The sequence below is a fragment of the Crocodylus siamensis genome, chromosome 4, assembly GCF_052110815.1.
Source record: "Crocodylus siamensis isolate JL-2025a chromosome 4, ASM5211081v1, whole genome shotgun sequence".
Classification (NCBI taxonomy): Eukaryota; Metazoa; Chordata; order Crocodylia; family Crocodylidae; genus Crocodylus; species Crocodylus siamensis.
Window position 1 is genome coordinate 208,455,117 of NC_143398.1, and position 20,925 is coordinate 208,476,041.

The following is a 20,925-nucleotide window of genomic DNA, read 5'->3' on the forward strand; positions in this document are numbered from 1 at the left end:
CTACCTCCTGTTGTCCTTCTGTCTTGTCAATTTGCTTAGACGAGGTTTGTTGGGGCTCTTTATTTGTGGAAGATTGGGTTAAAAGTGGAAAGAAGTAAACTTGTCACATTCATAGATTTTGCTAAGATAAAGCATTCTGTAGCCATTTCATATTTGAGTAAGGAGGGCTTTCTACCACAGCTATTGATTGGGCCGCCCCTGGTGCTTTGTATTCCAGTTCAAAGCAGCAGACTGCAGAATTAAAGAATGTGTAAGAACGATCTGAGGCTAATTCTAGGGATGGGCACCTGACAATGCAGTAACCCAGTAAAATGTAAAAAAGAAAATTGAATAGAAAGAGACATTAAAATTGGCTCAGCTGAGGAAAAAAATATTTGCCTGGAAATATCAGCATGAAAAGTTGGTTTCTGATGTTTCATATTTGTTGATTAAAAATATGATGAAATTCCATTCCAGCACGATTTAGAAAGCAGTGGAATGCTGATGGCATTATTAAAATTGACTACAAACCGTCTAATCTGTCTGTTCTGGAGATGCCTAATAATACCTGATGCATACAGTCCATGAAACTAGTAAAGCAAAAGATTGAGGTGAATTCCAGTATTCTCAGTCAATTCTCTGCAATGCACCATTTCACTAAGCCAAAATTTCTCATGAGGATATTTTTTTAAATGTGGGTTTCTGGAGCCTTCAGAGGTAGTTAGCTGTGTTAGCCTGAAGTCAGGCAGAAGAGTAGATTTCCACTTTATAGACTAACTAAGTCAGAGATGTTTAGCATAAGTTGAGGTGGCCAAATTGTGGCATAGGTGACACGAGTGGCATGGACAGCCTCTGTGTCTAGCATGTGGCAAAATCACCACAAGGCAAAGTAGCAGACTGGGCAGGGAAGGGGATTGGAGTGGCACTCAGGAAGGGTATGGGGCTTTTTAATGGCATGCCTGCCAAAAAAGGTTGGCCCCCATGGCATAAGCTTTCATAAATTATGGGTTTACTGATGAAGTAAGCAACTGATGAAATAAGGCCACTGATTATGAAAGCTTATTTTGTACATCTGTGATTCAGTCAATCTATAAGATGCAAATCTACCCTGCTTTCTGTATTGCTAGAGCTTTTCCATCCATCCTATCCTCTGGTTTAGCTGTCAGAGACCTCTATGTTTTTCAGATATTCTACATGGTCATACATAAAATAGTATTCTGAGATGGCATAAAGCTGATGGATACAAACAGCAGCAAACTAGGGCTCTTGAAAAATACATTCTGAACTAAAGTAGCTTCACTTCATGAAAAAATGAGACCAACTGCTATATCAGAATGCAGCTTTGCAGTTAGAGGACTAATCTTTTAGAAGACCAAACATTTAGAAATCCAGATTTGCATCCGAATTCACATCAGCCTTACTAATTTGAATGCAGCTCACACTACTGTTAACTGGCAAAAATCCATTGACTTTCATATAACATTACTAAACAGGACATCATGCTGAGAATGGATGCCAGGGTTTGTTGCTTCAAAAGCGAAGGCCTCATTTATTTGAGCTAAAAGAGCATCTCCTATAATTTTAACAATACAGGACTTGTGACAAAGTTGAGTAGATGGAATGTTATCAGCGTTGTACTGCTGCTTCTAAATTTTGCTGGGATGGAATTCCATCATATTTTTCATAAAAACATATGAAACAGATCAGAAAGTAACTTCTTTTGTGCTGATATTGAGATATGATGTGATGGAAGGAAGTTGTGTGTACTCATTCTAGCCACCTCCTTATAACATGTTGATCTGCAGCAGGGTAGAAGTTAGTTTGATAAGGAGTTTAGTATAATCCAAACTGTTTTGAAAATTGAATTTCTCTTTTTATGCACAGATCATGTACAGTACATATAGCATCAATTTAAGTTCTTCTCACACTACATGGGAGTGAGTCTAGACTACAACCCTGGATGAACCATCCTGGGGACTATTTCTTGATGGACAAAAAGTATGCGAGTCTTATCCTGTGTCTTAGTCAGGATTTTCAATCATGCAAAACAAATCAGATTGAAAAACAGGGTCTTAGGATGGGAAAGTTGTCTTATTGTTTTAATTGTTCTGGCTCTGGTATTTATAATACCTAATTAAGGTAAAATATGAATGACATCCCAAAATAGAAGAAACTTTAGAAGCAATCATTAGTCCACTGATCAGCAAACTTTTCAAGATGACAAGCCAAAATGACCCAGCTCAGGTCACAGGTAGGCAAGTACTAGGAGCCTTTCACAATCAGAGCTTCTCCCTGCAGTGACATGGGGAGAATGTTTACTGCCAGTGTCCCCTTGCTGCTGAAGTCCCATGTCCATGTTTCTTTGTCTTATTCCCATCTTATGCTAAATACGTTTGTTGTCCTTTACTCTTCAATTTTAATGAGAAGAAACTTGCGAACTGTTTTGCAGCAGAAGTTAGAAAACCATTATTGCACATATACTGCCCTGATTTAGAACAGTCGTATTAGGGAAAAAATCTATAAATGTACTAACTATCCTCTTCTGGATTATAGCTGTGGAAAAGGACGCTGCTGTATAATGCATTCCCAAGCCAACTATAATTTGACACAGTTCCCTTTTTTCTGCTTTTATAATTCCCATTTTAGGGATGTAATTTCATATCCCATGCTGTTTTTACCTTTGCAGTGGAAATTTAAGGACTGTTATTTTATTGTCTATGTTGTTTGCAAATAACAGTGCTATTACAATTGCTTGTACAGAGTAGGAAAAGTTGCTTGCTTATATTTTGTTTTTATTTTGTGTGTGGGTTTGGTTTTGTTTTGTGTTTGTTAATGGTAAATTCACTGACATCTCTAACTATAAATCCTCATCTCATTCCCTCTAGTTGAAATTTACTCTAAGTGCAGAGGTCCTATCAACTAGTTAATATGGTTTTAAGCCTTTTAAAATATATTAGTGTTTCTCTTCCTGTTTTTAAAACAGACAAGAATTTTGCTAAAGGTGATTTTTTTTTTTTTTATTTGACCACTTTTCTCTCCAGAGTGAAATTTGCAGCATTTAAAATTTCCTCCTTTCATTCTCTGTTTCTATAGTTTGTGGGTTTTTATAGGCAGGTCTATTATAATGATTTTTAAATCGCATTATTAAGTATTTGTGGTCTCTAAGCAAATTTACAGTGGGGAGATAGATAACTTACCAGTATGTGAACAGGGCTGTACTCTCTTCTAACAGCAAGCATACACTCTTGACTCAAAGTCAATCTCTTCCCATTTCCCTCCTCCCTGTTTTGTTTTTTGTGACCACCAACATGTGCAGCATTATCTTCTGGCTCTTAGGGCTAGATTGGATTCTACCTTTTAGGCATCTAAGTGATACTAAGGCATCAAGGGATGATACTATTCCAATTTGCCTGAGATCCTGAAAAAAAAATTATGGAAGAAGATGGGTCTTTCTTCTTGCTGCTTTTTGTGACTTGTCTTGTAACTTTTGTAACATGCCTTCATCTTAGTTTTAAGTTACAAATGTTAATTTTTTTTCAGGCACTTGAACAGGGAAGAACAGAATCGTATCAAGGCTAAGTACAGACAGTCAAAAAGCTCGAGGCTGAATTGATTCAGTCTTCCCAGGTTAATCTAAGCTGTGTAAATTGAAGTGATAAGCAAGTGAAATTGATTCAGGAAATGCAGCCACATGCCTGAAGTAGCTCAGGCCAGAAGCTGGGGGGTGTTAGAGCATGCCTCCCTGCTTAGCTGAAGCAGACAGATTGAGCCAAGCTGTGCATTAACTTGAATCTGGAGGGATTTGGGACAGAAGATCTATGAAATCGGTTCATAGATCTCATAGACATTAGGGCTGGAAGGGACCACGGAAGATCATTGATTCCAGCCCCCTGCCCAAGGGGCAGGAAGTCAGCTGTGGTCATAGGATCCCAGCAAGATAAGCATCCAATTTACTCTTGAAGGTGTTCAATATAGCTACTTGAACCACCTCCGATGGCACGCTAAAAGGAAATGAGATTGGTACTCGCAACAAACCCATTAACTAGTCAGGGGGGATCAGCAGGCATTGGGGGAGTCACTGTTCCCCCAAGCACTGCCAGGAGTGACCAGGAATAACGGTCACAAGCTGGCAGAGGGCAGGTTTAGATTAGATATCAGGAGGCACTACTTCACGGTCAGGGCGGCTAGGGTCTGGAACCAACTTCCAAGAGAAGTGGTGCAGGCTCCTACCCTGGGGGTGTTTAAGAGGAGGTTACATGAACACCTTGATGGGGTCGTTTGACCCCAGTACTCTTTCCTGCCATGGCAGGGGGTCGGACTAGATGATCTGCTCAGGTCCCTTCCGACCCTAGAAACTATGAAACTATGCTGGCTATCCCTCAGGATGTTGGCATTGGCCAGTCCATTAAGGATGGCCTCTTTAATAAATTTTTCTAAGATCTTCGCTAAGATAGAGGTAAGGCTGATGGGCCTGTAGTTTGCCGGCTCCACTTTCCTCCTTTTCTTGAAGTTAGGCACCATGTTGGGCTTCTTCCAGTCTTTAGGCACTACACCAGGGCACCAGGAGTTTTCAAAGATCTGTGCCAGGGGCTGGGCTATGATGCTCACCAGCTTCTTGAGTGTGTAGATTCCCTGGGGTGTAGATTGTCAGGGCCAGCTGACCTGAAGGTATCCAACCTCTCAAGGTGTTCCTTCATGAGGTCAGCATTGATGGATGGCAGGAGATGTCAGCATTGATGGATGGCAGGAGATCTCCCTCAGTCAGACCTCCCTGTCCCGCAGTGGGCATGAGCATCCCATGGGACTGATGAAAGACCGACACAAAGTACCCATTTAATAGGTTCGCTTTTTCTTGGGCATCAGTTGTCCCATCTGGTTTAGCAGGGGTCCGATGTTGCCCTTGCTTTTCCTCTGGCTCCCTACATATATGAAAAAGGACTTTTTATTGTCCTTGATACTTGTAGCTCGTTAGAGTTCTGTTGCAGCCTTGGCTTTCCTGGCTTGCTCCCTGCAGGACTAGATGCAGAATAATCCTCCTTGGAGGTAAATCCCATTTGCCATCCTTTGTAGGTCTTTCTTTTTAGCCTCAGGAGGTCCTAACCTAATTTAACCTAAATCAGTTAAGTCACATGCTGTATCTATCCAGGTTTATCTGAAACTGGTTTTGGCCATTTTGAAAGTGGTTTATGTGCACTGAACTTCTTTTGTTTTGCAGGTTTGAACCAGTTTCTGATCACTAATACAAGTCTGTGTGTAATTTCTGTCCTTAGCTCTAGACACCTAAGTGCCAGCTAGAGGCCTAACAGATTTATAGGATCTGTCTCTTTGACTAGGGACAGACATTCAAAAAGCCTGAGCCTGAATTGATTCAACCTTTGTAGGTTAGTCTAACCTGGCTAGGCTGAACCGGTTGGAAACTGAGCAGACATTTTCTCTGACTGAGGAAATTCAGCCACATGCCTGCAGTGGCTCAGGCTAGAAGCCGGGGGTGATAGAGCAGCTCTCCCTTCCCTTGCACACACTTGAGCTAATGGAGGGGTTGTGGCCAGGCTCTGGCAGGACTTTCTCATTAGGGAGGTCTGCCTGCACAGTCCCAGGCTTTTCCCTGCTGGCTGCTCAAGGGGTGGGAGAATTGTTAGCCCTCAGACCCTTGTTAGCATTCTGAGGCAAGGGGGCTAAGGGGTGTGCAATGCATGTATTTGTTGATAATATAGAGCTTTTTAGTCTCCCTCCCTGCTTGTCAGACTGTCTGTGGCAAACTGACAGGCGAGCAAGATAGCTTGGAGCTGATAAGAGTCTTTATCACCCGATTAGCAAAACTATAGCCTCTCCTCTGTTACTTCAAACTCTTCAACTGCTTACCTGGGTGACCTGTTGATTATCTCCAAAAGCCCTGTTCTGTCTGCCTGCCTGTCCCAGTGAAATTGGAGGGATACACAGATACCTATTGGCATTAGCTAGGACAGCACATGCCTACAGTCTGTGGGGCTGAGGTCCATTTTGTGGGAGATGGGAGAGAGGCGGTGGGATTTCCTGCTTGAGCAGCGAGGAGGGGTAGGTCAGGGGGAAGCCAGCAGACCCTGCTGTATCTGCAGTCTTTGCCAGAGCCTTATATATACAGCACTAGCTAGCATACCACATGCTGGCTATGGTCCGTGCTGTGGGAGAGATGAGGAAGGGATCCCTGCTTGAGCAGCGAGTGGCGAGATGGGAGGGGGCCTGGGGAAGCCAGCAGACTGCTGCTGTGTTTGCAAGTCTGCCTGTGGAGCTCTGCCCAGGGAGCAGAGGGGAGGGGCCAGCCCTGCTGTGAAGCAGAGAGCCCTGCCCAGCCTACAGACCATGTCTGGATGCTCAGGGTGTCTGGTTATCTTAAACCAGCAAGGAGTCTGAGACAGACATTGTATAAATCGGTTTGAGCCAAATCAGTTAAGTCTGACAGTACATTCAACTAAGTTTATCTCAAACCAGTTTCAGCCATTTTCAAACTGGTTTATGTGCCCTGAACATCTGTTCTGTTACGGATTTAAATCAGTTTCTGATCACTTAAACCGGTTTATGTGTGATGTCTGTCCCTAACTTTTGTGTCTTTTAGTATTCTAACAACATAAGGATTTTCATTGTCTTATGTGCTTGTGGGAAGAGACATAAAGGACCTTTTTCCCCTATGGTTCAAGAATCAGAGAAGGATTCTTCTGTAAGGAAGAGAGAAAGAAATCACAGATAAGTAGACTAATTATTCCTCTAGGCAGATGAGCGCATATGGGCAAAGCACATTGTAAAATTAACAGATGAGGTTCCAGAGGCATTTTGGTGAGAATTTGCTAGCACATGTACTTGTATTAAGCATGTGCTTAATTTCAGTGGTTCCAGTGGGATTTAAGAACATTCCTAAAAGTACATATATACTTATATGCAGCATAAGGGTCAGAATACAAAGAGCAGAGAGTAGTAGCCAGAGTGCACACTATCCTTTTTTTAGAGCATCATTAATTTCTTACGCACTATGTCCTCTACCTCCAAGACTCACTCTGGGAATTTTTGCTGGGATCAGCAGAAATCTTGCAAGAAATTACTCATTTACAAATATCCCTGTATACTTTTTTCCCCTTTCTTAGATGTTGCTAGGTTTGCATCATCAGTCATAAACTTCCCCATCTATAATTTTGAGACGGGCTAGACTAATGATCTCAGGCATACTCTTTCTTTATCTGACAATGACTTTTCCATGAAAGCTTTTATTTTTAAATGAGTTTATTTTACAATATTTCTATCTGTAAATATGAAGATGACTGTATGTCATCACAATTTCTCATTTTAAGCTATAAGCATGTGCTTATCTAAAAATATTTGGCTTGTATTTCCAAAATGAGTAACAGGATAGAAAATGAAGTTGTACTGCAAAAGGAGATTAATAAATGGGAACATACTACATATTAATGTTAATGGATGATTTTCACACTTGGAACATCAGCAGTGACTTATGATCTGTTGAGAATGCCACATTAAACAGCTGCAGAAGAAGCCATTGGCAGTGCACAGGTTTTATTGGTCCTACAAAACTCTAGAACTATTGGTTGCTAGAAGGCATTAAATAGCCAAACCAAAACAAACCAAAAAACTGGCACTTTAAACTTGGCGCACTTCCATGCCAAGGCCAGTGCATGCTCAGAAAATGCAGCGCATTAGTTGGACCTGGGTCCCCTAATGTCTGTAGATCAGGTGCTTTAGTAAGGGGCTTTTTGGTACTCTTATCTAATAACTGATCGAATCAGCCATTTATCTAGTAGCACTGTTATCTAATAGCCTGATCTATACTTTGACCTGGCTCCATAACATCTGTAACGTGCTGCTTCTTCTGGTAAAGCATAGTTTTGGGGGTTTTTTGGGTTTTTTAATATCTGCAAGCAGCCATTGTATGTACGCCTAAGCACCATCTACTGCCATCTAATCGAAGCAGACACAGAACATTTCTGCAGGGACAGAGAAATGTGGGCCCAGTACATCCGGGTAAAGGCCCCTTCCTTTCTATTTTGGAAACAGGAAATGGAGGGGAACTGATTTTGGGGGTGGGGGGATTCCTGAGCTGTTTCATGCACAGAGCTCCGTGTAATAATAAAGGGACATTTGGATATTTATTAGAAGAGCTGTGTGCTCAGTGCTGCTGCTTGCAGCCACGAGGTGCTGTGTTACCTCAGAGATACTGTGAGCAAGATGAGCTTCCAGGTGTCGCTCTCCAAGTCATCCTCACTACAACATGTGTTCCAACCAGCTGTAGTAGCCAAGTACAGCTGTACCCCAATTCTCCTCCTCTCATAGACCCACACGTCTGCAACATGATCCAGGAGATAGGAGTGCATGTCTTGCGCTGTTATTTTGGTTATCTGATAAATACGCACAGTCTACTGGGCTTTCATAAAAAACCTATACTTTATATGTTTTATAACTCAAGCATAGAATGCCCAAAGAAGGGTCCCATCACATCTTTAAAGCACTTACTTTTTGAATGGATGGATGCCAGCATTAAGAAATCACCATCTGTGTTTTCTGGGTTTTGCAAAAGTGAGTTTTGGAGGATGGTGGTAATCCCCACAGACCGCAGTAGGAGTAGAGGGTTTGGAAAATAAGGACATGTGTAAACTAATGATAGGATGTCCAGAATGGCTATGCATTATAACTACTTTCTTATAGGGAAAAATCTTTGGAAGGAAAGGATAAAATGTGGTGCCAGAACATATGGAAGTCAAGAAAGTGAAAAAGGAAAGGAAGGTGAGCACAGTTTAGAAAAGATGTTGCAAGAAAGGGTGAGGAATCAGCTGAGGAAAAAGCAAAATTAAAATAAGCACATGTGAGGGCAAAGAGACACAGAGCAAAACAACTAATGAAAAATGTGTTCTACAAATTATGCTTGCATGTGAGTCCAGAACTGGAAAAAGAGATGCAGTTAATTCAGAGCACAGTAGTGGAGGGAAGAAACCTGTGGGATGATTAGGAAAAAGACAAATTAAGGCAGAGGTGCTGAGAATGAGGAGGAGTGTGGGAGTCTGACGAACTGATTGATATCAGTGAGGACAAGGGAGACATGGCAAACCGGTGTGGTGGCAAGTAACACTACAATACAGAAAACTTAACATGGTGCCAAAAGCCAGTTAATAACAGCAAGTAATATGTTGTTTGTGGCTGTTATAGGTTATATGCTCAGAATTGTTGCCTATAGGGCAGCAAAGATTGGGATCACTGTATTAAACCAAACTACTCAAAACTGATCTATGAAAAATGAATTGCTTCCCAGTAATAAAACAATGCAAAGAATTTTAAAAGGCATGGATGTCCTAAATCTCGGATACACAGGGGTTGCGTACACGCATTCAAATGATTTGGAAAAATTCTCCCAGATCATTCACCTGGTAGAAAAACTTACACAAACCCATGTGTACAGACATTCAAATGTCGAGGCCCTGAAGAACAGAGAGCCTGCAGTGCTGACACTGTGCAGCTGTGCGGTTGTGGCCCTGTGCACACACCTTGGCATGCTCAGTCTGCTTGGTGACAGGTGGCAGCAGTGCATGAGGCAGTCATGATTAGCTGATCCAGCACAGTGTGGGGATTGTGAAGGGGGCACGTTCTGCTCCCTGCTGGAGCAAAAGAGTGATGGACACTTGTCTTCGGAGGGGAAGAGGGGTTAGGGGCTTTGGTGGGGGGTAGGGATGTCGGAAGACGATGTTCTCTTTTGAGACACTGTGCATCACTAGTAGCTACATTTTGAAGCATAAGTATTATATGCAGATGTGTGGTATTTAATGATGATGCTATGCCCGATCTGAGTCAGAAAGCCTGAGAAGTAAAGGCTGTAAGTAATAAAAAAATAGAGATATGGGTAGTTGCCATAATTCCTAGATCTACAAACTGTTGAAGGGAAGTGAGAATGAAATGTATGAAGCAGCTATTTAGAAATTAAAATCTCAGGCACATTGCATTTCTAAGGGGCAACTAAATGATAATCACAGGTCATTCAAATGTTTCTCCTTAGAAAACGAAATTAGAGAACTCTTCCTGACAGATTTCTATCCCTAAAGAAAAACTGATTTAAAACATGCAAAAACTGCTAAACTTTCTTATATGTTGAAAGAAACCTAATTAAACCCTATTATGAGCATTTTCCACAAAAGGGCCAAAGCAGTGTGTACCTATACTGAGACTGCCATTGCCACAGCTCATACACCTTGTGCCAACCATGCCAGTCCTTGGCTCCATCTTTTTTTTTTTTTTCAAAGCAACCTTATTGAGGAAATACAGGCAAGGGGTTTCACTTACCAAAAACTGTCATAGTAACTACACCAAAAGAAAGACAAAGCTTTCTCTCCTTCTTTCCTACCCACTTTCTTTTAATAAACAAATTTTATATTCACATAAAGAATTTGCAAAATGTTCTCCTGAAAAGCACTTTATCTTTATACTCTTTCTAATGTCCAAATATAAGGAAAACATAGACAACTGGGGAAATATGGGGTGGAAACTTTTAAAATTGGTTTTAAATATTTAAACTGGCTGAAGTTTCTTTGACAAAGTTGGAAATGTTTCAAATCAAAACACAAGGTTTGTAATAACTATCAGATATTATTTCTATGTAAAAGGCAAGATATTTTCTTATTGAATATGTCAGGGTCATCTGGTGCCATCTTAACATAAAATATCTGTTAATAACCTAGGGAGTAATTGGTTAGTTGGTTGTGCTTTTGCAGCTTCCCAACCAAATCTAAGAAAAGGGCCACTTTTCAAAGATCTGTGAAGACTGGGTAAATGTAACCTTTAAGGACTATTTAAGCTAGTGGTTCTCTAAGAACCATGTGAGTGAGTTTTTTGGTTTTTTTTTAACATATCGAGCTAAGAGACTTTCATTAAATTTGTTGGCATGTTTGAATTTGAAATATATTTGCAATTCCTGTCAATCCCTAATGAAACTTAAAGGACTTCCTCAAAAAAGGCTATATAAAATAAAGAATTAAAACAGTAAACATTATAGATATCTGAGATTTCTCTGTAGTAGAGCATAAACAATTACCTATTGCATATGTATTAACATAATTCATTTTGATGAGCTGAAGATGTTAATAGGGTCCTTTTTGGTGGCAACTAGTAGAGGAAGCTGAGCCTTAAAAAGGTACCTCTTTCATGTCCAGTGAAATTATGAAGAGAAACTACAAAGCTATCTGAATTAGGCAAGCAGCACACATGCTCCTACCACCTTTCAACCTCAGTGGAACTTCTGGCTCAACTCTCTCATCTTATCTCAGTCTGTTTGTATTATTATTTTCAATCAAATGAACAGTAACAAGAAAACAAAAATAATCCAGAAGCAACAAATCATCTAATGTGGTATTACTTCTGCCATGTAATGACATCAACATTTTGACTTCAACAGTGAAAAAAATGACAAAGCTTTCAATGGTTCAATTTGAACAGGAAAGTTCAATTTGAACAGGAAAGTTTAATTTAAAATGAGTTACTTATGATACAATTTTAATGGCTGATAGTAACAGAGTCTCTTGTAAAACACCAAGGTTATTCCTGTAGAAAAGATGGACACTAACCTTAGTAAAGGGAGAGACAGAGATGATTCAGTTTGAATGGAAGACTGTTAATCAGTCTGTCTCAGGACAGCTTCTTAGATAACCTAATGTGTTTACTTTCTTTGGTTACATAAGCTATAGTTAAGAACACTTACCTAAGCCTATTTAGAAACACTTTAGGTCACCTAAGATAAATAAAACAGGACTCGTCTACCCTTACATGAAAGTCTTTGGACATCTCTATATCGTCTGAGTTATCTATGGTGAACTAAAACAGAATTCATTACTAATTCTGAAAATGTGTGTTGGTCTTAACCTATTTGGAGAAGAATGGCCTGAGTAGAGGTGAGCCACTCCCAAAGATATTATTTCTAATAAAAGCTTTTCAGAGAAGGTCATATAAAAGAGACAGTAACTGATGTAATTTGTTTACTTTTTCCCTTCTTTTTCTACAAAGCACATGTATGATTAATTGTGATTTGTTATTCTTTAATAATTGTGTCTTCTAAGGCATGGCAAACAACCCCATATGACTAGTGTTCTGTGCTTGGAAAAGTATTAAGAGCAACATTTATTAAATGTTTTGACTGCCATTTCTTGTTTCTCGAAACTGAAAATTTTGGCAATTTTTGAAACTTAGAACAACCATTTCTAGCCCACAGCCTACTACCATAAAATGATAAAAAGTTTGTGCTTTTATCACTGTGCTACAACTAAGAGGCACTTAGACTTACTAAAAAATGACTGCTATAAAACGTATCTACAATTTTTAATGCATTAATAAAATGTGATATTCTTTCCATATGTGGTGCAAGTGATACTCTTTAGAAATTCAAATTAATAAAATATATAACTCATTTCCTAATATTTTTGTGTGGTAAGTCATTAAGAACTCTGGAGGTTATTTTTATGAAGCCTTAACCCTTTTTTCTGCCAGTGGAAAATCTATTACTTCCTTGAGTATGTGAACTGGAGCAGACTAGATTGAGCTAGATTTGGATTGAATTATAACCTCAGTGAACCGATTTAGAATATATCATAATTCATTATTCTCAAATTCATATTATGATGAAACATATTCTGGCACCTCAACATCAAATAATTCATGAGAAAAACATACAAAAGGGAAAGACAGAGTGTCTGCACTTTGTAATCTACTGCATTCTTTATTAGTACTTGTGACTTCCATATGTGATGATCATACTTTACTGACCCTTCCTGTGTTATCTGACAACTTGTTTGTAACATCAGATAGGAAATAAATGCTCAAGCTCTTGCAAAGTACTTGTACCATAATACTAATATATGGAGAGGTGACAGCTATGACTATGAAGTTGAAATAAAGGTCCATCTACCATTCCCCTATTTCTCCCATGTCACCAAAGCATTTCTGAATTGTGTGACTTGAGTTTTGAGTATTTGGGGTAATATCCTGGCCATGTTAAATTTTTGGGTTGAAAGGTCATATAACAACACAGGAAAGTTCTTTCTTGTATATACTGTGATATGAAGTTTCCAGCTCTAGTGCTGTGAAGGAAAACTAATATTGGAAACCTAAAGGCTCAAACAAAGGGGTATGTAAATATGCAAAACATTTTTAAAACATAATTTGTAAACTATTATATGATTTTTGAGGGCTTAGAATAGACAATACTACTATTGGGGGAAGTTCGGATAAAATCAGTCAATATTTTTTGAGTTCCATTTGTGAAAATATTACACTGACTTGAAATCTGACCTGTCTAATACTATGTTCCTCTACTTACTATTCCCTAAAATGTTTCATACAGTCTACTTTCTTTTAAAACTTATGCAGAACATACCTTTGCAAATAAAAAGGTTGCAAAGAAATAAAATTATCAGCAATCATGATATCTAACAAAAATGTCTGTAATGGGTTGAAGAGCGATTCATGTTCTGATAGTTGGGTGACAAAATATAAAGTTTGTCAATAGTTTAGCTACAATTTGGGAAAGTAGTCCTTTTCAGGACAATAGTTTTAAAATGTGGCTAAATCACATGGATGGACTTATGCAGATGCATCAATACTTTTCTGAATCAGAAGGCGCATCTACACGAGATGGTTAACTTAGCATAGTTTGCTGTGAAGTAAGCATGTGCTTCCATACATGCACATGCTTACTTCACAGTAAATCTCCCTAATCCCCAGTAAATTTGCAACCTGCAAATGCAAGTAGCAAATTTACTCAGGATTAGAAATGGCACTGTAGTATTCATGTAGACTCTTGGCCGGGAACAAAATCTGCTCCTGGTTAGCCATCCATCAGCGGCAGGAGATGGTCCTCTGCCCCTGGGAGATGCCTGCTGCTGGGGTGGGCTCTGCCACAGAAGCCCAGGTGGGGACTATGTTGTCCCGCCCTGGCAGCAGGGAGCTCCAAACCCCTGCTCCCAAATCACGATCGGGGAAAAGGGGCCAGGAGATCCTTATGTCTCAGCTCCTGCTCCACCATTGTGAGCAGAAGGCTGGGCGACCCTTATCTCCCAGCACAGAGCTGGGTGGCAGTGGGAGAGAAAGCTCACCAGCCTGTTCTCTGCACAGGTCTGCACTCATGAACCTGGGCAGGGAACAAGCTTCTCAGCCTCACCCTGTGTGCCTGGGTGGAGACAATATCCCCCTGTCCCAGCAGCAGCTTCCAGCCTCTGCCTCCCCTATTGTGACAGTGGAGCAGGGGCTGGTAGCTTGTTCCCTGCTCCCACTGTGCGATCATGGAGCTGGGGCTGGGAACAGGCTGGGAGCTTATTCCCAGCCCCCACTCCACAACTGTGATTGCAGAGCAGCAGCTGGGAGCTCCCAGCATGGGGACAGTTCCCAGCCCAGTCTGTGTGGGGAAGCATGTACAGCCTGGAGGTGGCTGGGGACTATTCTGTTGGGCAACACATACAGACTTCCCCGTGCAGCCTGGGGCTGGCTGAAAACTGTCATGGGGCTTGGAAATATCTGCAGGTGTGGGGTAGGTCCCAGCCCTCTGCCCCAATCTACCAGTGGAGCAGGTAGCAGTAAGCTAGCTGCTAGTTGCCCCGCTGGTGGATTAGGGCAGGGGGCTGCGATGTGCCCATCCCCTTCAGCTCTTTGAATGCCCCATGCCCCTGATTGGGGAGCCAGGGTTAGGAGCCCCCTGCTGCTGGGGCAAGGGGATATTGTCTCCAATCCAGCAGCAGGTAGCCCCCTGGGGCCAGGAGACAGTTGTCTCCTGGCCCAGTGCTCCTTGTCAGCCCTTTGGCTAGCACCTAGTGGAAGCCTAGAGCTCCCCCAAGTGACAGCAGGGGCTCATTACAGGACTGCAGGGAATTGGGTGCAAATCTGCTCCCTAATCCCCACTTGTGTAGATGCCTGCCCAAAAATCCTTACTCTGTCTTCGTTTACACCAGAATAAATCTAAGTCAGAGTAAATGCATTGGTAGATGTGCCCACTATGTATAATTTTAAGAAGTCTCCATTAGCTGAAGAGCTAAGCACAGTCTATGCAGGGTGTGCTGTTACATAGAAATGATGTTGCCGTTTTATGTTAGATATTATTGCTCCAGAGACTTGCTTTGACTTTGTTCCTGAAAAATAAGCTTGTTGGTCAATCTTTTTTTTTTTAAGTTAGATCCTATGTGGATTCCTTCTGTGACAGAACAACACTCAAGGTTAAAATGTGGTATGTACTGTAAATTGCCTGTATACGAATGGTGTTTCTGTGATGACTTCAAAGTTTCTGGAATCTTCATTTGAAAGTGTAAAAGTAATAATTGAAATGATAATTGCTGTTTGGATGCCTCAAAACACTGAAAAATTTGAGCTACGATATGAGCTACACTTGTGGGTTTTTTTAGCTACAACCATTTATTGGAGACTAAAAGGAAGCTGTAGTGGGTACATCTACACCTATACTTTACTGAAGAGTTGACTAATTAGCTCTGCAGTAAACCATCACAGTCTACATGTGAGCTGGCATTAGGGCACAGTAAATTAATTAATTCTGCCATAGACAGAGTTGGAGAAAATACTATCCTATGGTGGAGTAATTTAATTCACTGAAATGCATGTATAGTGACGGGGCTGGCTGGAACATGAGGATGTTAAAGTGCAGTCCCATACCTGAGAACCCCTGTGCCCCAGCCAATCCCACCACAACCTGATGCCACCACCCAGAACTAGGGGCTGCTCTACCCCAGCTCAAAGTGCTGCCGTCCTCGGTGCATGTGTAAACACTGTGCCCAGGAGCAGATTTCTGCAACACAAACCGTGCTGAAGTTTATCACACTGTCTTAATGTTATTTAAATGTTTCTATCTATCTACCTTTTAAAAGATTTAATTGGAAAAATCATGTGAGATATCAGAACTAAAATTCCCAATGAAATTCTTTAAAGTTCAGAATGTTGAGAGTGTTTTGTTTATAAATGATTATGGTCACCCTATCAGCAGTTTTGTAAATGTTAATGATTAGAAACCCCAGAAATTTTTACTTCAGTCAAAAATAAAATGACAGCCAAACTCAAAAGTATGGGGCTGCTTCTCATCTCACTTATGCTTGTCATTAAGCAAAAACATTCTGGAGGTGAATGGAGTAGCTACTGTTACCGGACTAATCATGGATCCGAATCCGATGCATTGACTTACATGGTTTCCTTCTGCTGGAATCTCAGTGGTGTAAATATAAAAGGTAGGCTCTTTATTTATAAAAGAAAAGATTTCTATGTTAAAATTTAAAAATAGAGCTTCAACTGTGAAATTTCAACTGTATCTTCACTTCATGAGCAACGTGCTGTATTCAGATATTGACAGAGAAGAAACAAATGAAATGCTTTTATTTATGAATCCCAGTTTCTTTGAGCACCATTAGAAATTTCCAAATTCTACTGTTGCCCTGAATAAGGCAATTCTATTTACCTTTTAAAGGCTAGGTACAGATGTTCAAAACACCAGGGGCAGAATTGATGTAAGTTACATGGTTTTCGGTAAGTGGCATAGTTTAGATTGGTAGCTAGCAAAACATACATTTGCCCTTTGGTGAGGTAGGAGGAGCAAATCTTTGACCAGGTTCTGCCATTTTAAAACCAGTCTGTGCATGCTGAACTTCTGTTCTGTTATGGGCATGGACCAGTTTGCAATCGCTTATACCAGTAAAAGTGTAATATCTGTACCTATCCCATGAAGAAAGGCCTTGCCAGCTACTTCATAGGGCTGTGCAAAATTTTGCTGGCTGTTTTGTTTTGACGCTGTTTTGATTTGTTTTGAGTTTGAAACAGCGAAATCAAAATGAAATGAAGGGCTTTGAAACAGCATTGAAATGAAACAAGGACAGTTGAAACGTTTCAAAAGTTTTGAAATGTTTCAAGTTTCAGAAGCTCAAGCTGGGGTTGCTTGCAGAGAAACAGAAAGTAAGGAGAGGGAGGGAGAAGAGGCGGGGAAGGACTGCTCTCATATTGACCTGTGTAGCTGGCCAGTGACTGTGATCCTTCCCTGAAGTCTCTTCCAACCCCAGTGCTCTGGGGGAGGGATGGAAAAACAGCATAAAAGGCAGCATTGTTTGAACTGGCCTGAATTCTGCTTTGGGGTCTGACTGTTACTGGGCTATCTTCCAGTAGCTCAGGAGCATTAGACAACAAAGACTACTACTAGCATTCATTTGAATGATTTCCTACTTCCTAGCCTAGCAAGTGCGATTCCACAATACCTTTTGCTTTCTTCTAGACCCTTTTATTTTATTACTATATTCATTGATTTATTATTTTCATTTTTATAAAGATATTGGATATTATACTATAGAATTTATATAGGAAGGGAGATACATTTATATTTTATTTCTATACATTTATACCTTGCGGCATATACTACATACCATATAGAATTTATATAGGAACACAGATACATTTATATATTTTATATAAAAGCAAGACACTATGAAACACATCATGAAGTGTGGTGGAAAGGCAGCTAGCAAGCCTTCAGGGAGGGGTGGAAGAGTGGGTAGAGGGAGAGGTGTAAGTTCCCCGCACCCCCCAAACTGAGACACAGTCTCTTTCCTACAACTAGCAGGGATGAGGCTTCTCAGAAGCAGCAAGGAGAGGGAAGCAGTGCCACTGCCTGTGCCTGAGACTGCATCCCTCTCCAAGAGCACCAGCCATAACACCCTCCCCCACCACCATGACAACAGGCAGCAGCTAGCACCAGCATGACAATCTCCTCCACCCCCATTTCACTTCCTATGCTGAGCCTTCCAGTGCCAGAGAGAGAGCAGGAGCTGGATCTGGATCTGAGTGCCTAGCAAGGGAAATTCTGGGGAAGGAGGGGGAATCAGCTGAGTTTGTGCTCCACACCCCTCAAGTTTCCCCTACAGCCAGTCTCCTTCCCCAGAAGGCACTTCAGAGGATGCTGAGGTAGAGGGTTGTGGAGGCAAGCAGCTCAGCTGAGTCTGCTCCTCCTGTTGCTGTGCCTCTGCCTGCTGAGGAGGGGGAAATTGCAGCATCCACACATGCACCCACACCCCAGAAGTGAGAGGGGTAGTGTGGTCTGGGATCATTTTGAGCTGGCAGATGATCCCACATATGCTATCTGCCTGCACTGCTGAGCCAAAACCAGCTGGGGCAAGGGAGCAAAACACATGAGCACCACAGGGATGCTGATGCCTCCACAGGCACCACCCCCTTGCCCTTGCTTCAACTCAGCCTGGCACCATTGGGAGTGTGCCCAAAGGGAAGTCCCCCTCTCACTCCAAAGCCCCCGTCCCCCCAAAGCAGAGGCAGGCCACCCTGGAACAGTGGGGGAAAGGATGGACAGAAAGGGGGGTGCATTGCAAGGTGAGCAAGATCACCCAGAGCACTGGGGAGATGCTTGCTGTCCATGGCCAAGCCCTTCTCCTTAGTTGAGCGGCCAGGGTTCAGGTGGCTCATGGCGCTTGTGGCCCCATCCTACCAAGTGCCTGCATGCACCACCTTCAGCAGGACAGTGGTGCCCTCCCTATGAGGCATACAGGGAGTACTTGAGGGAGGAGCTGCACAAGGCAGGTCCACAGGTGGCCTTACACTTCACCTCGGACATCTGGAGCAGCCAGGGTAGAGATCATGCCTACCTCTCCCTCACAGGGCACTGGTGTGACCAGTCAGGCCATCAATGGGCTCTCCTTCAAGCTAAGGTAATGGATGAGTCCCACACGGCAACCAAGATCATGGGGATCATGAACCGCTTGGTGCAGGGGTGGCTCATTGGGCAGGGCAAGCTCACCTGTGGGTTCATGGTCACTGACAATGGGGCCAATATGGTCAAAGGTGGTCTGTGATGCCAACTTTGTTGGCATCTGCTGTGTGGCACACAAGTTCCACCTCATTGTCAGGGATGCCTTGGAGGGGGACAGGGCTGCCAGACGGTGCCAGCATCACCAGCAAACTCATTTCCAAATGCAGGAAGTGGCAAGCTACATCCACTGGAGCATCAAGGGGGCAAGATGCTGTGGGACAAACAAGCAGAGCTGAACATCCTGGAGCACAAAATCATGCAGGATGTGGAGACTCAGTGGAACTCCACATACCTGATGCTCGAGAGGCTGGTGGAGCAACAGAAGGCCATCCATGAGATGGCCTTGCTTGGGGAGATTGGGATCAGTGGCCCCCTTAACAGAGCTGAGTGGGATACCATCTCCCAGATCTTGGTGGTCCTCAAGCCCTTCCTCGAGGCCACTGAGACCCTCAGCACTGGCAATGCCCTCCTTAGCCAGGTGATCCCTGTACCAAGGGAACTTCAGAGCCAAATGGAGAGCTTCCAGGGGGATCAATGTTCCTGGCTGGGGCAAGCTGCTGTCACCAGATGTGCAGGCACTGGTGAGGCGGCTGAAGGAGGGCATCAGGAAATGGCTTGATCCCTTGCAGTCCAGTACGGTCCATGTGCTGGCTGCCATGTGTGACCTGAGGTGAAGGGTAGTGTATGCAGCAGCCAAAGCCTGAATCAGTGGGCATGGAGGTGCTGGTGAAGACAGTCAGGGAGGCAGAATGGCGGAGGCAGGGGGACATGGAAGAGGGGGATCCACTGTCAACATGCTAGCATGCCATCCACCAGCCAGTCTCCTCCTCCACCACAGCACTGCCAATGTGTGGGCCAGGGCATGGCTTCCACCCCCTGGTGGGGTCCAGAGGCACCAGACCCCACCATCAGGCAGGTCCCCCCCATTGGCATTCCCCCCCCCCCAGACCAGGAGGCTTTTGTGGCTGCCTATCTCACTGGGGTCCAGAGGATGTGGAGCCACTGCTGTGTGACCCCTTGGCCTGGCTTACTGGGCAAGCCACAGCCAGATGTGGCTGGATCTGGCCATGGTTGCCTGGGAACACCTGTCCTGTCCACTGACCAGCAGTTCCAAGGGAGAGGGTGTTCAGCATTGCTGGGGATGTAGTGACACCGCACCACACCTGCTTGGATCCTGGTTTGGTGGAGCAGCTGGTGTTCCTGAAGGTGAACCTCCTACTGCTGGGGTTCCCCAAGCTCCACCTGCAGACAGAGTGAGTGCCACCTTCCTCACTCCATCTGCACCTATTTCCTTTTTTCATTTTTTAAAAGCCATTTAATGCCCCACTCTCAGAGCTGGAGGGGGCACTCACTGCATCACCAGCCAGCAGGGGAAGAACATGTCCTTGCTGAGCTTCCATGCCAGGATGAACTTGGAGGTATGGGCTGGGGCTATGGGGAAGGAGGAGGACCCCAGGTCCTGGGCATGACCACTAAAACTGCACTCTGCCAGGGTCAGGAGGCCTGGTGGGACTGCTGGCAGCAGCAGCCCCAGGAAATGCCAGGACTGAGGATCCCCCTGGTGAAAGGCAGATAGGAGGTGCCATAACCTCCAGCTACCACAAGCACACACACAGTCCTGGCTGGGGAAAGCCCAGACCCATCACATCTTTGACAGGCCTGAGGCTTGCTGGTTGCAGTGGAGTTGTGAGGCTCCAGATGAGCTCAGCTTAGCTGCCTGGGATGCCAGCTTTGGGTTGAAAAACTCCTTTGTCAGGCTGAGGAAGCACCTGCAGTGGTGTGTGTGTGTGTGCTGTTCCTGGATGGAAGGAATAGTAAAGAAGCCAGAGGCTGGCATGCAATGCAGGCAAGGGAGCCAGTCAGTGAAAATGGAAATGAGGGATCGAGGTATGAGGGACAGGTTGGGGGGGAAAGGGGATGTAGCAGCACAGGTAAAAGTGGAGAGGTACCTGGGGAGTCAGGTGTCTGGCAGGTTGTAGTGTGTCATAATTCCAATGTCTATATTGAGTCTCATGAGTTTCTGTACCTTATACCTAGGAGGTTGAAGTGAAGTTCATAGGTCCGGCTATGAAAAGTGTTTTGTAAATTCCCTTTCAGGATCAGGCCTGGAGAGACTGGAGACTGGGGGGAAATGTGCT

The 20,925-nt window shown here is 43.1% G+C and overlaps 1 protein-coding gene across 2 annotated transcripts in view; it reads right to left on the reverse strand.

Moving 5' to 3' along the window:
• Positions 1–20,925, reverse strand: part of XIRP2 (xin actin binding repeat containing 2) — a 204,940-nt gene that overhangs the window by 110,052 nt on the left and 73,963 nt on the right. The window lies entirely within an intron of this gene.